Source organism: Triturus cristatus, chromosome 7 (genome assembly GCF_964204655.1).
Source record: "Triturus cristatus chromosome 7, aTriCri1.1, whole genome shotgun sequence".
Taxonomy (NCBI): domain Eukaryota; kingdom Metazoa; phylum Chordata; class Amphibia; order Caudata; family Salamandridae; genus Triturus; species Triturus cristatus.
The window spans coordinates 1,871,468,069-1,871,479,076 of record NC_140590.1 but is presented as its reverse complement, the minus strand read 5'-3'; positions in this window follow the sequence as shown (position 1 = coordinate 1,871,479,076).

Below are 11,008 nucleotides of genomic sequence, written 5' to 3'. Positions count from 1 at the left end.
GGGACGCCTTGGTGCTGAACTACGAGGCCGCCCGAACCCCCCCCTTCACAGACTGCAAGATTCTGGTGAGTGTGCGCTGAAGCATACGGCCCGTACTCCCTTCCGTACGGACCGTACAACCATCAGGAGCGTCTGGTGTGTGAAGCCGTACCCGCCCGTATCATCCCCAGTCTGGTGCGCTAGTACGGCTCGCACTTACTTCGATACGGACCGTACAAAGTGCCTGGGAGAACCTTGTGTGGTGCTTTGACACGGACTACCAGCGTCCAGATCGCCCCAGCGCGGCCGCCTGTGTTCGGCGTGTCCCCTCATCAGGTACGGACCGTACTGCATCCGAGAACCTTGCCGGTGCTCACGCGGGAAGCGTGGAGCTTGGCAGGCGAGCTGGTTCGACGCGGGTTGACGTGAGTACGGCCCGTATGGTTCGAGGCCGGTAGACGCGTCTCTCACGCGAGAAGCGTGAGGAACAGCACGGCGTGCTGGAAAAGCGGTACAAAGCATTTCCGAAGTCCTACGAGGCGCCCAAACCCCCAAAGAACTTATTTCAAGTAGAACTGTGCCATTTTTTTAAACCTGTGGCTGCCCTTAAACCTTTGCAAGTAACTGGAACCCTGATTCCCCAGGAGAACTGTATTTATGCAACCTGCTGCTGAAAGAAAACCTTTTATATAAAGAATTATATTTTGGATATAAATACAGCCTTGTGTCTTTGTGTGGTGGGGTGGTAATTATTGTGTGGGACAACTTGAACGCTTAACCTACATGCCCTCTGGAAAATTAGCCTGACTGCTCGCGCCACGTTACCTAGAGGGTGAGCAGGGGTTATTTTTAAAGAGGTGATCCTTTGCCCTGACTTAGAGGAAAGGGTCCCTGCTTGTCGCAAGTGCATACCTGCGCCAACCAGAGACCCCGGATTCTAACATTGGTGGCAGCGGTGCGGATTTACGGATTTGCGTTCTTGTTGTCTGCGCAGTAGTTGCTAACCATTGCACAGTAGACGGTCCAGTAGCTTAAGCCACAGAACTTTTAGGATTTTAATTTTCACTTGCCAAGAAGATCCCTTGCGTTTGAAGCCATGCCGGGCTCAACCAGCACAGCATCTGAAGCCTCTGAAATGGAATTGGAATGGGATGCATCAGAGCTGGACAACTACACAAAGAAGCAACTCAAGTACTTCTGCAAGAAGTTCAAGGTTCCGCATGTAGGATGTAGGCTCAAACCAGATCTCCACAGGGCGCTGAGGGCCTGGATGGAATCAAGGGGTGCAGCTGGTGATGTTGTACCTGAGATTGTGCCAGTGGAGCCAGCAGAGAGCGTCCACAGCTTTGGCAGAGACCTGTCGCCAGGAGAGTTGGCAGACAGACAGGCCGCAAGAGAGCAAGAGGTCACTTTGGCGAAATTGAAACTGGCTCTGGAAGAAAAGAAAATAGCTCTGGAAGAGAGAAAGGCTCTGATGGAGCACGACGCCAGAATGAGGGAACTGGCGATCAAAGAGAAAAGTTTGGAGAACACTCCCTCTGGTGGCAGCGCAACGCCGGTGCAGGTAGAGTCAAGGGTGTACATCCCAAAAGATGTAGTTAAAGAGTTCTTCAGGAATGATGACATAGGGCAATGGTTCCGGGCCTATGAGGTAGCCATGTCCTCCCACCGGGTCCCTGAGAAAGACTGGGGAGCGGGGTTGTGGGGACGGTTCCTCAGTGAGGGGCGGGACACACTTTTAGATTTGCCCTTTGACATGCAGAATTCTTACCCCCACATGAAAGAAGCTTTAATGACCAGATATGGGCTAACTCCTGAAATGTATCGACAGAGGTTCAGGGGGTGTACCAAGATTGCGGGGGGTACGTATGTGGAGTATGTGACCTTTTTCTGCAGAGCACTGGATGGCTGGGTGAAGGGTAGTAAAGTAGATGATTACCAAGGTCTCTTTGATCTAATTGCATGGGAGCACTTGTCGCTTAATTGTTTTCCTGAGCTACGCCAACACCTGGTAGATAGCAAGCTGACTAACCCTAGGAAGCTTGCTGAGGAGGCGGACCGCTGGCTCAGCACCAGGGTCCACAAGGGTCCCGTGGGAGACTCCGCCAAGAGTGGGCAGGGTCCCCAGCAGAAGAATGGGGGGGACAAGGGAAAACAGAAAGGGTTCCAAGGAGGCCCCCAAAGTAATCCCCAAGGGAACCAGCAGAAGGGTTCTCAGCCTCCCCCGACCCCGAAGCAGACAGGGGCCCCGACAGGTAAACCTGTTCCCAAGGGGCCTCCTCAATGTTATAAATGTGGTGAACTAGGTCACTTTGCCAGTGACCCCAAGTGTCGCCAATATGTGAAACCCGCACCCACTGGTGCTCCACCCAGGCAAGTGGCTACAGTAGCCTTTGGGGAGGAGGTAGAAGTCCAAGGTGGGTGGGACCCCGTCCAAATGACCTTAGTCTCACTAGGAGACAGTGAGATGGTCCCCCAAGCCAACTTGCCCTCTAACACTAAGAAATATGGGCAAGTGGTGACCGTCAATGGGAAGAAGGTAGAGGCTCTTAGAGACACAGGAGCCAGCGTGACTGCAGTGCGGCAGCACCTGGTATCTCAAGAGCAGGTCGTACCCCATGCCTATTGTCGGGTTGTCAATGCTGACAACACGGAGAGTCATTGTCCAATGGCTCAAGTTCCCTTTGAGTGGGGGGGGGTCTCTGGTACTCTGCAAGTCGCTGTGAGAACTGCCATGCCTGTAGACTGTCTCCTAGGGAACGACTTGGAGAGCTCCCCTTGGGAAAAGGTGGAGAAGACAGCCCATCTGCGGATGGTGGGCTTACCTGATTGGGCGTGCGTGACCACCCGGTCAATGGCAGCCAGTAGGGGTGTTGAAGGGACCCTGGAGCCTGAGGGAGAGGCCCAGGAACCGGCCTTAGAGAGAGGGCAAGGGAGGCACGGGAAACCGGCTCCTGAAGTTCCCACGGCCCAGGAGGAAGCAGACCTTGAGGGGGATGCCCTGGAGCCTACAGGGGAACAGATAGCCGAACTGGGGGACCTGCCTGAGCTGACCCATTGGCAGCAAGAAGGAGGCCCCTCCAGGGAGGAATTCTGCAGGGAGCAGAAAGAGTGCCCCTCTCTAGAGGGTATGCGGCAGCAGGCTGCAGCCCAGGCCAATGGTGATCAGTCCGGAACTCACTTGATCTACTGGGAGAACGACCTCCTATACTCAGAGCCTAAGGTGGCTGAACCTGGGTCAGCCCGTGCGCTGGTGGTACCCCAGAAGTTCAGAACCTTCCTACTGGGGCTGGCTCACGACGTGCCATTAGCAGGGCATTTGGGGCAGGACAAGACCTTTGAAAGGCTTGTCACCCACTTCTATTGGCCCCAAATGCGCAGGAGTTCTGATACTCACTGCAGGACATGCCAGACTTGCCAGGCAAGTGGCAAGAGTGGAAGGAAGCTTAAAGCTCCACTCCAACCTTTCCCTGTGGTCAGTACCCCATTCCAGCGAGTGGGGATTGACATTGTGGGGCCACTGGACCCCAAGACAGCCATGGGCAACAGGTTTATCCTGGTAAGAAAAGGATTTACAATGGAACCTTCTATTTACCAGCACCTGAAATTAATGTCACCCTTTTGTATCTTTCCCACAAAAAATATGCTATTACACATAAATCAAGGGTATGTGTGCATACTGAATAGCACCCATTGTAACAATGCCAGTTCCCTGGGGAACAGAATTAGATAAATCTGACTTAAGCTAAGATGCACCACAAATTCAAAAACAATATCAATTAAATTAATATAGGAGGACAAGATAATCCTTGGTTTCAATTTCTTTATTCCAAATTCATTGGACAATATGGAGCGATACAGCCGACGCGTTTCGTCCTGACACAGGACTTCTTCAGGGCAAAAATAGGCAGGTGAGAACCTTCAGTGTTGATTGGTTTGTGGCTATCCAATATACGCTGGGAATCTTCCATCCAGAAACGTTTAGGTTAAGAACCATATGTATACTCTATTTATGAGAAAGGAACGTTCAAGATTATATTCGTAGAAATCCCAATTATGGGGATTCTTTCTCCTTGTCTGTATGCCAGGTTAGACTGGAGGTCGTGGTCCACTCATAAATGTGGAGGGAACCCTTGTGCCGATCACGATCTGATAGTCATGACAGGCGGGCCACAGGCAAATCCACTGTTACAGGAAGATGTTCCTCGATCAGGTTTATCCTGGTCTTGGTGGACCATGCCACCCGGTACCCTGAAGCCATCCCTCTGAGGACAGTGACGGCCCCCGTGGTGGGACGAGCACTGATGGGAATTTTCTCACGAGTAGGATTCCCTCTAGAGGTGGTGTCCGATAGGGGGACCAATTTCATATCGAAATATATGAAATCCCTTTGGCAAGAATGTGGTGTGACATACAAGTTCACCACCCCTTACCATCCACAAGGAAACGGGTTGGTTGAGCGATTCAACCGAACCCTAAAGGGCATGATCATGGGCCTTGAAGGACCAATGAGGCGTAAGTGGGACGTCCTCTTACCATGCCTTCTCTTTGCGTACCGTGAGGTGCCACAGAAGTCTCTGGGGTTCAGTCCCTTTGAGCTTCTGTATGGCCACCCTGTACGTGGACCTCTGAGTCTGGTCAAGGAAGGCTGGGAGCAATCTCCCAGGAAACCTCCCCAGAATGTATTCAGTTACATGCTGGCCTTCAGGAACCAGACTAGGCGTTTCAGGCAACTTGCTGAGGCAAATCTGGAAGCCAGCCAGGAGGAAATGAAGCGGTGGTACGACCAGAATGCCACTCTGGTTGAGCTTCAACCTGGTCAAAAGGTATGGGTCCTTGCCCCTGTGGAGCCTTGTGCACTCCAGGACAAGTGGACAGGACCCTTTGAGATTGTGGAGCGCAAGAGTTCTGTCACCTACTTGGTGAACTTGCAGTCTCCTAGGAACCCCTTAAGGGTCCTACATGTCAATCGCCTTAAGCCCCACTTGGAGAGGTCCGAAGTGGGCATGCTCTTGGCCACCGATGATGGGACGGAGGAGGAGTCAGAACCTCTTCCTGACCTCTTGGTAGCCTCAGAGCAGGACGGGTCAGTGGATGGAGTTAACCTCTCAACCACCCTGACCCCTGAGCAACAGGATGACTGCCGCCAACTGCTGGGGCAGTTTCCTGACCTGTTCTCCCTGGTTCCTGGTATCACAGATTGGTGCGTCCATGATGTGGATACAGGAGACAGCTTACCTGTGAAGCACAAGGCTTACAGGGTAACCGACAGGGTCAGAGCCTGCATCAAAGAGGAGGTCTCAAAGATGCTTGCTCTTGGGGTGGTTGAGTCCTCCAGCAGTCCTTGGGCCAGCCCAGTGGTCTTGGTCCCAAAGGCTGCAGCGCCGGGTGCCACACCCGAACTCCGGTTCTGTGTGGACTACAGAGGACTCAATTCAGTCACGAAGACTGACGCGCACCCCATCCCCCGAGCTGATGAGCTCATCGATCGGTTAGGGGCTGCACGGTACCTCAGCACGTTTGATTTAACGTCTGGGTACTGGCAGATCGCCTTAACTGATGGGGCCAAAGAGAGGTCTGCATTCTCCACACCAGATGGGCATTTCCAGTTCCGTGTCATGCCCTTTGGGATGAAGAATGCCCCTGCCACCTTCCAGAGGTTGGTCAACCAGGTGTTGGCTGGACTGACCGAGTTCAGCGCAGCATACCTGGATGACATCGCAGTGTTCAGCGGCACATGGGAAGAACACCTGCAACATCTCTGGGAAGTGTTGATGGCACTGCGCAAGGCAGGCCTCACGATCAAGGCAAGCAAGTGTCAGATCGGGCAGGGGTCCGTGGTGTACTTGGGACACCAGGTGGGGAGCGGCCAGGTGGCGCCCCTACAACCCAAGATAGAAACCATCCTGGCTTGGGAGCCCCCAAAGACCCAGACGGAGGTGAGGGCCTTTTTAGGACTCACTGGGTACTACAGGAGGTTTGTCAAGGGGTATGGCAGCATCGTTGCCCCCTTGACAGAGCTGACTTCGAAGAAGCAGCCCAGGAAAGTGATATGGACTGACACCTGTCAGAAGGCCTTTGACACCCTGAAAACTGCCATGTGCACGGCGCCCGTGCTCTTGGCTCCTGACTTCTCCAAAGAATTCCTAGTGCAGACAGACGCATCAGAGCATGGTGTAGGGGCTGTTCTCTCACAGATGACTGAGGAGGGCTGGGACCAACCTGTAGCCTTTATTAGTAGAAGGTTACTTCCACGGGAACAAAGGTGGAGTGCGATAGAGCGGGAAGCATTTGCTGTGGTCTGGGCGCTGAAGAAGCTAAGACCCTACTTGTTTGGGTCTCACTTCCGGGTTCAGACCGACCACAGGCCCCTCAGATGGTTGATGCAAATGAGGGGTGAAAACCCAAAACTGTTGAGGTGGTCCATCTCCCTACAGGGTATGGACTTTACGGTGGAGCATCGCCCTGGCACAGATCACGCCAATGCTGACGGTCTGTCCAGGTTTTTCCGCCTTAGTGAAGAGGAACTCCCTGGGGTAGGGTAGTTCTCCCCACATTTCAGCTGGAGGGGACACGTGTTAGACCTGGCACCTTGGCGTGAGTTTCCCTTCCACTTTTTGCTGATGTGCCTCATTGTGTTTTGTTGGTGTTAGCTGCTCAGAGCACTGTGACACTGCTGATCAGTACCACAGTGCAAGTGCTCCCTGTTAAAACTATATACATTGATTGGTGTCCATGATTGAGTCATTTGGTTTACTGTCAGCCCCTAGTAAAGTGCACCAGGAGTGCCAGGGCTTGTAAATACAAATACCGCTGGTGGGCCTGCAGCACTGGTTGTGCCACCCACAGAAGCGGCCTAGTAAAATATGTCTAGGGTCTGCCACTGCAGAACCTGCGCGCAGTCTGGTACTGTCGCGCTGACTGTGCAAGTGCCCCCACTTGCCAGTCCCTAAACCTTCCCTTAACTACATACTAGTCACCCCTCTGGCAGGCCCAAGGGCAGGGTGCATTGTAGGCATAAGGTAGGACATGCCCTGATGTGTGTGGCATGTCTTAATAGTGAATTACAGCCATTTTCGTTTTTCACTATTGAAGGCTACCTGCTCTCCATAGGCCAGAATGGGCTGCTGGAGTCACTACACGCTGTGACCCCAGTGGACTCATAGAGCATGGTAGAAAGTCATGTTTAGTATGCCTGAACTCAGAATAATAAAATACTTCTTTTAGTAAAGTTTATTTTAATATCCTGTGTTTGTAAATACTACTTTTAGAAAGTTAGTATTTACTGATCTGGCCATTCAGTCCGCCTCTGCGCTGTGTGTGTGTGTTCTGCCTAGCAACAGTAAGGAGCAGGGCTGGGGAATTCCAGGAGACAGGTTGGCTGCCAGGTGGTGGGTAGGGAGATTACACTAGGATGGGTGGGAGGAGTACACCCTGACTCTTGAATAGACCTGTGCTCTGCCAACACAAAGCCGGCGCCGCCCCCTGTGGAGCGGCTGATGTCTCTGCCCTGCTGCTGAAAGGAAAGTGCAGAGTCACCATAACAAAGTGCTCCAGAACTGGACTGAGCCAGGCCCAGGCCCCCTGGCGCTAAAGAACAAAAGAATTGTGCTATAAAAGTAGGAGCCTGGCTCCTAAGAAACTAGATCCTGTTTGCGCCAAGAAGAAACTCTGCCTGAAGGAGAAGGACCTGGAGAAGCTGAAGGAGGAATACTGTCTCTCTGCCTGAAGAGACTGGCCTGCAGTGGGTGCCTGTCTGCTGGAAGGAGAAGGAAAGCCTGAAGAAAAAGACTTTAATTCAACTTGTGCCTTTACAAACAATCTCCAAGGGCTTGCGTGTGAACTTGCCCCCTGACCTGCGCCCCAGGAACAGTGGGCGCTACCTTCCTGACAGAAGAGGAGAAGTGCCTGGAAGTGATTTTACAAGCTGACCCTGGAGAACTGATGTAACCCTTGACCTCGCTGAGCAACGCGACTTCTGCTGCTGGTGTGGCTGCGAACAACGTAAAGGCCTGACAGCCCGAGCAACGTGAACAACTGCCCCCTCGAGCCGTAGCTCGCAACGCAAGGAGGAGGTCTACGAGTCTGAGCGCTGAGTCCCTGTGATCCCCGCCGGGTTATAGAGACCTTTGCCAAGACCTAATGGTGCCCTGGTTCGCTGCATACAGACGAAGCTAACAGCGCGCGGCGCTGTGACATCACCCCTTTGGCTGCCCTCCGGCTTCTGCCTCCCGTCGCGGTGACCTGTGACCCGCCCGGACGCCCCGCGAAGCTTTGCCATCCCCGGGACGTCGGAGACTGCAGCGCGACGCGGGACGTCTTGGTGCTGAACTACGAGGCCGCCCGAACCCCCCCCTTCACAGACTGCAAGATTCTGGTGAGTGTGCGCTGAAGCATACGGCCCGTACTCCCTTCCGTACGGACCGTACAACCATCAGGAGCGTCTGGTGTGTGAAGCCGTACCCGCCCGTATCATCCCCAGTCTGGTGCGCTAGTACGGCTCGCACTTACTTCGATACGGACCGTACAAAGTGCCTGGGAGAACCTTGTGTGGTGCTTTGACACGGACTACCAGCGTCCAGATCGCCCCAGCGCGGCCGCCTGTGTTCGGCGTGTCCCCTCATCAGGTACGGACCGTACTGCATCCGAGAACCTTGCCGGTGCTCACGCGGGAAGCGTGGAGCTTGGCAGGCGAGCTGGTTCGACGCGGGTTGACGTGAGTACGGCCCGTATGGTTCGAGGCCGGTAGACGCGTCTCTCACGCGAGAAGCGTGAGGAACAGCACGGCGTGCTGGAAAAGCGGTACAAAGCATTTCCGAAGTCCTACGAGGCGCCCAAACCCCCAAAGAACTTATTTCAAGTAGAACTGTGCCATTTTTTTAAACCTGTGGCTGCCCTTAAACCTTTGCAAGTAACTGGAACCCTGATTCCCCAGGAGAACTGTATTTATGCAACCTGCTGCTGAAAGAAAACCTTTTATATAAAGAATTATATTTTGGATATAAATACAGCCTTGTGTCTTTGTGTGGTGGGGTGGTAATTATTGTGTGGGACAACTTGAACGCTTAACCTACATGCCCTCTGGAAAATTAGCCTGACTGCTCGCGCCACGTTACCTAGAGGGTGAGCAGGGGTTATTTTTAAAGAGGTGATCCTTTGCCCTGACTTAGAGGAAAGGGTCCCTGCTTGTCGCAAGTGCATACCTGCGCCAACCAGAGACCCCGGATTCTAACAGAGTGATCTCGAGGTGGTACTTGTAAGGTGGTGCTCCGGTGGTACCGAGTGATGCAGAGGTGGTGCAGAGGGATCCTGAGGTGGTGCTGGTGAGGTGGTGCTCAGGTGGTACTGAGTGATGCAGAGGTGGTGCAGAGTGATCCTGAGGTGGTGCTGGTGAGGCGGTGCTCAGGTGGAACTGAGTAATGCAGAGGTGGTGCAGAGGGATCCTGAGGTGGTGCAGGTGAGGTGGTACAGAGTGATGCAGAGGTGGTGCTGGTGAGGTGGTGCTCAGGTGGTACCGAGTGATGCAGAGGTGGTGCAGAGTGATTCTGAGGTGGTGCTGGTGAGGTGGTGCTCAGGTGGTACCGAGTGATGCAGAGGTGGTGCAGAGTGGTCCTGAGGTGGTGCAGGTGAGGTGGTACCGAGTGATGCAGAGGTGGTGCTGGTGAGGTGGTGCTCAGGTGGTACCGAGAGATGCAGAGGTGGTGCAGAGTGATTCTGAGGTGGTGCTGGTGAGGTGGTGCTCAGGTGGTACCGAGTGATGCAGAGGTGGTGCAGAGTGGTCCTGAGGTGGTGCTGGTGAGGTGGTGCTCAGGTGGTACCAAGTGATGCAGGGGTGGTGCGGAGTGATCCTGAGGTGGCGCTGGTGAGGTGGTGCTCAGGTGGTACCGAGTGATGCAGAGGTGGTGCAGAGTGATCCCGAGGTGGTGCAGAGTGATCCCGAGGTGGTGCTCAGGTGGTACCAGTGATGCAGAGGTAGTGCAGAGTGATCCTGAGTTGGTGCTGGTGAGGTGGTGCTCAGCTGGTACCAAGTGATGCAGAGGTGGTGCAGAGTGATCCTGAGGTGGTGCTGCTGAGGTGGTGCTGAGGTGGTACCGAGTGATGCAGAGGTGGTGCAGAGGGATCCTGAGGTGGTGCTGGTGAGGTGGTGCTCAGGTGGTACCGAGTGATGCAGAGGGGGTGCAGAGTGATCCTGAGGTGGTGCTGGTGAGGTGGTGCTCAGGTGGTACCGAGTGATGCAGAGGAGGAGCAGAGTGATCTTGAGGTGGTGCTGGTGAGGTGGTGCTGAGGTGGTTCCGAGTGATGCAGATGTGTTGTAGAGTGATCCTGAGGTGGTGCTGGTGAGGTGGTGCTCAGGTGGTACCAGTGATGCAGAGGTGGTGCAGAGTGATCCTGAGCTGGTGCTGGTGAGGTGGTGCTCAGGTGGTACCCGTGATGCAGAGGTGGTGCAGAGTGATCCTGAGGTGGTGCTCAGGTGGTACCGAGTGATGCAGAGGTGGTGCAGAGTGGTCCTGAGGTGGTACTGGTGAGGTGGTGCTCAGGTGGTACCGAGTGATGCAGAGGTGGTGCAGAGTGATCCTGAGGGTGTGCTCAGGTGGTACCAAGTGATGCAGAGGTGGTGCAGAGTGATCTTGAGGTGGTGCTGGTGAGGTGGTGCTCAGGTGGTACCGAGTGATGCAGAGGTGGTGCTGAGTGATCCTGAGGTGGTGCTGGTGAGGTGGTGCTCAGGTGGTACCGAGGGATGCAGAGGTGGTGCAGAGTGATCCTGAGGTGGTGCTCAGGTGGTACCGAGCGATGCAGAGGTGGTGCTGGTGAGGTGGTACCGAGTGATGCAGAGGTGGTGCAGAGTGATCCTGAGGTGGTGCTGGTGAGGTGGTGCTCAGGTGGTACCGAGTGATGCAGAGGTGGTGCAGAGTGGTCCCGAGGTGGTGCTGGTGAGGTAGTGCTCTGGTGGTGCCGAGCGATGCAGAGGTGGTGCAGTGATCCTGAGGTGGTGCTGGTGAGGTGGTGCTCAGGTGGTGCTGCACTGATG